Raw genomic sequence first — 4,963 nt, 5'->3', positions numbered from 1 at the left:
AACAACAATTGATGAGGCTTTAACTACCTGGCGACCCTCTTTTGCAAGTTGCAACATCCGTATTATAGAGAACAAAGACTTTCGAATCTTGGTAGTACCAAGGATATTGAACCTTGTATAGCCATTCTTCATCTCATCCGCAATAAGCCCCAAAAAGTCATCATATACAATCTGATTCCAAATCAATCCTCGTGTTGAAAAACTGTTCTTAAGCAGGGAGGATCACCGTGAGCAAGGAGGATCACTGTGACAGAGAGGAATGCCTTTCTCATAATGTGGAATTTGATGTTGATCCCGTCCGCTTCTCTTTCATTGTCATCAAAGGGGACGCATCTTGGCATTACGAGGAAACAACCTTGGATGTTTTGGTAGTGCACGCATGAGACCTGTAAAGATTTTGCTTTAAAAATAGGTTACCATATCATGAAACCGTCGATTTTGACATCCACATTGGCCATATTCCTTATCAGGAAGAACACGGGAGAGATGGTATGACACCGTTTCCTCAAATTCAGAATATTGTTTCTACCTTGCTTCATATCCATGCTCCTCAACAAAGCAGAGAAATGAGGTATGCTTGGATTATGCGAAACCGGTTGGAGGATCAACTTAATAACTTCGACATCAAAATTGGGAGAGAGACTACATGGAACCAGAAGGTGGTTATCGGAGATGCTTCATGTAGGATTAGATATTGAGAGTTTCATTGCCAAAAAAGGAGAGCTCCAGATTGACCTGATGCAGGAGGTGATTTGATGGACGTGGCAAGAAGTTTTCTCCATGCACCATCTTTTGCTTATTATATGGAGTTTATCCAATGGTTTTGACAGTAGCGATAGACTCGCCTTCTCAGCCTTTGTTCACAGATCCCTTCGAAATCCTCCGTGACCTGGACAACGGGAAAAGGGAAGGGCTTAGGGGAGCCTGGTTGTCTCCTAAACCCAACAAGAAAAAATACCCCAATTTGAGAACAATGTTAATGTACTTAAAGCAAAGATTAATCTACAATGTCAATGTACTAAAAGCAAAAATCAATCTACATCAACAAACCACATTCGTTATACGTGGCTCAAGGAGGTGGAAGAAAATCAAAACATCTCTTTAGGATGCCTACCGTAAAGAAATGTCTTTAAAAATACCTATTTTTCTTTTCTTATCACACATATTCACTAAGGCCTTCCTATGGCAGGCCAATAATTTCAATTGTTTTCTCTCTATACATAAAGCTCTAAAAAATGAAGTTTAAACAATTTGCATGATCCTTAGTAACTTTGCACTATTCATGAAAACACATGTACCCAGCAACACACGGTTTGGTCCCACTCTTGTGCCATGAGGCCAAAAAAGTTCGCTGTCATGCTCCATTTTTTTTTAATTAAAAAAAAAAAAGCTCCATTCTTACGGAGCATGAATCTAAAATATCTACCCAGTCAAAGCTTGAAGATTAGAGAAACACACATGCCTGACGGAGCATGAATCCCAAGTAAATATTTACCCAGTCACTGATCAGTAAAGCTTGAAGATTAGAGAAATACACATGCCTGACGGAGCATGAATCCCAAGTAATTCATAACGCCTGCAATTCCACAAGCCCGGAGGTTGAATCTAGTTTCACAAACGATGAAGAAGGTCCTAAGGCAGAGCGATGAGACCAGTTGGTAGAAGAGGAAGAAGCTTGCCCTGTAGAGGTGGTGGACGTGTGCGTGAAAGTCTCAGAACGAGAAGTGCCTATTGCAGACGAATATACTGGATTTGGATAAGAAAAACTGGGGCGAGTCGTGGCTATTGGTAAGATCCTTGATTCGGTCAGTACCTCGTGTACTACTCGCATTCTAGGTCGAGCTTCAGGCATCGGATGGCAGCATAAAAGTCCTACATGCAATACAGATCTCCACCTGGATTCTTGCATTGTATCTGTGGCTATGGCTTCCTGCATCCTTGGATCTATGGCGTCCAGTAACCTGTTGCTCTGATGGAGTAGCCATACACATTCCAAAAGATTCATCTCCTGAGGTTGTAGATCATAATCGAGTATCCGTCGCCCGCATGCCACCTCTAGTGCTAGAATTCCGAAACTGTAGACATCTGCTCGATGTGTGGCTTTTCCGGTGAAGAAAACCTCCGGAGCAACATACCCCGGCGTCCCTGCAGCCGTCATCGTGACAATCTTGTCGTGGGCGATGAAGCGTGCCAGCCCGAAATCGCCCAACAGTGGCTCCAGATTTGCGTTCAGTAATACGTTAGCTGCTTTCACGTCCCTGTGTAGCACGCACTCCCCCAACCCTTCGTGCAAATAGTCCAGCGCAGCCGCTACCCCCAAGAGGATGTTCAACCTCGTGTCGCTTGACAGATCCATGGCGCCTTCTTTGTGGCCGAAGATATGCCTGTCTAGGCCGCCGTTGGGCATATAATCATACACCAGCAGCGCTTTACCCCTCTCGTAGCACCATCCTCGCAGCCGTAGCAAATTGCGATGGCGGATGCTGCTGATGATTCTGATCTCGGCAGGGAAGGCAGGATCTTTTCCAAAGTCGTCCTTCAGTCTCTTCATTGCTACGGTGGATCTGTCGGAGCCGAGCAACGTACCTTTGTAAACATCGCTGAATCCGCCGGGACCCAGGAGGCGGTCTTCAATAAACCCATGAGTGGCTCTGCGTAATTCTCGGTAGGAATAGTGAGGAACAGAAGAATCAATGTCGGGCTCGTTACTTCGACTGCGCCGTTTGACCTTGCGATACCAAATTATTATGTAGACCATCATGATGCAAGCAGAAACGGAAAATATGCCAACACTAAGAACCACCCCCAATTTCCAGCCGCAAAAAACGCACGAATTCGATGACGTAGAGAAAAAGAACGTGCCATTCCCTATATCCATCCCGACCTGTGGCCGCCGAGATGCCAACATACATATGCTTCTCAAAAACTGTGCACAGATTATATGTCTTCGACAGAAGTGGTGACGCGGGACGCTCTTGTGAGGTGGAGTACTTGGTCATCCAAACCTGGATGAAGCTAGCGGAGGCGTCGTAATTGATCCAAGCCGTGAAAGTGCTGTTGTTATACAAGTAAAGCGGATCAGACGATCGATTTGTGTCGGCAACAGCTATGGAAACCAAGCTATTGACATCGATTCCGATATGGCTAGCGCTTGAATCATTGAGATTGAGAGAGATATGGGTATCGAATTCCACAGCGAAAAGATGGCGGCTAGGCTGGGAAGATGCATCCGGCGTGGTGAGGCCGAGCCAACGACCAACGCTGTTGGTAGGAAGTGGCATATCCGGAGCTATGAAGAAGGCCAATCCAGATCCACTCTGATTGTAGCCATGGTAGGTGGTGATGTTGAAAGTGAATTGGGTGCTGAAAGAAGAACAGCTTCCATCGTTCATGATGAATTGAATAGGATGAGCATAGACAAACCTGCTTGCAAATGCGGTTGCAAAGGTCTCCCCAGAACTGGTTGGATCAGGAGTTAGCCACACTTCGCCTTGGCTTAACCATGCAAATTCTTGGGTGCTATTCATCTTGAAGTCATTTAATAGGTCAGTACTAGTGCTCGGGAAGTTGAACCTTTCTAGTGCATGGACAGCTAGAGGAAGCACAAGGAGGAGCAATAAGAGGAGCCACATTACTCAAGGCAAGATGAAAGATGTAAAGGCAAGATGGAGAGATGGAGACCACACACCTTGCCCTCCCACAATAATAAGAGAAGCAATCTAGTAAAAGAGAGAGGTTCTTGACTTAATTAATGTGCACATTGAGAACGAGCACCTTGGCCACCTACACTGCCCCTGTAGGGAGAAATGTCAAGGCCTCCTAGGTCTCTTTCTTTGGCTGAGTCGTCACTAAAAAGAATCAACATCCACTTCCTTGCGTGTCAATGTAGAGCGTTCTTGACATAAGCTTTTCAAGAAGCTCTACCTTGTGAAATACATAAGAAGTACATTGGAAAACCATCTAAAGCACTTGGATGTGTGTGTTTCATGTCAATGCCTACAAATATCTCAGAAAAAAAAAACTCCACAAGCTTTAGAAAAGTTCTCAAAGGGGACATAATTGCTTATAGGTTAATTTAAGCTTAATTTATTTTAAGCTGAACTCAATCTTTTAAGCCTAAGTCTAAGATGTGCACATTATTTTATGGCCATATGCTAATCTTTTGGTAGATATCCCCAAAGGATTCTAACCCACAATCTCACACAAGAGCCCTACCACTAAGCTATAGAGTTGTAGAGCATGTCTATTGCTAAACCATAATATTGTCCTTCCCCCATAAGTGATCCCCTTAATAAGTACTCCCCCATCCCCTTCATAGGTGGCCCTTCCCCCCCCCCTTCCCCAATGTCACATGCGTGACTCTTCAATGCATTACGTCCCCTACCCTACATTATCCTTTGAAATTCCTCTCCTCCCCCCTTTATCCCTTCATACCGTTGCCCTCTTTCTTTTCTCCCCTTTTCTTTTCTCCACAACTAATTAACTAGAGGGACATACATTTATCAATGTATGGGGGCCAACATACTTGACTTACACATTTATAATAGTGACCTTTGTGCACTATTTCAACCACATGAAGTAACTATAGATTTGTTAGGGTGGCAGAGTATTCTTGACATAGATCTTTTCAAGCCCTACACATTTATAATAGTGACCTTTGAATTAAAGCTTCACAAGTTCCACTTTCAATTAATTATCATCACTTTTCCTCTCTCCTTTTTTCACATACACACCTAGTCAAGGCAATTGCTAGTCTCAAACAAGTAAAGCTTCTCTTCTATTCTCTCTATATATAAAAAAGAAGTTTCATGAACTTGCCACATGGCAGTGATTTGGAGGCTCGGGATGAGATGAGGGAGGTTCAATGACAGAGTGAGCTGCTGCAGAAGGGAGGCAGATTAAGCCATGTGGCGCATATAGACTACCACATGACTCGTTTGAGAGATGGTACATGGGGCCAATG

At 44.1% G+C, this 4,963-nt stretch overlaps 1 pseudogene; it reads right to left on the bottom strand.

Annotated features, from left to right (window-relative positions):
• Positions 1–1,395: 1,395 nt before the first annotated feature.
• LOC147885343 (putative L-type lectin-domain containing receptor kinase S.7) lies at positions 1,396–3,721 on the bottom strand (annotated as a pseudogene).
• Positions 3,722–4,963: the final 1,242 nt, after the last annotated feature.

Source organism: Dipteris shenzhenensis, chromosome 25 (genome assembly GCF_047967505.1).
Source record: "Dipteris shenzhenensis isolate YYH24624 ecotype China chromosome 25, Dip_SZ_1.0, whole genome shotgun sequence".
NCBI classification, from domain to species: Eukaryota; Viridiplantae; Streptophyta; class Polypodiopsida; order Gleicheniales; family Dipteridaceae; genus Dipteris; species Dipteris shenzhenensis.
The sequence above is the reverse complement of the archived record's forward strand: the minus strand, read 5'-3'. Positions and strand labels throughout refer to the sequence as shown.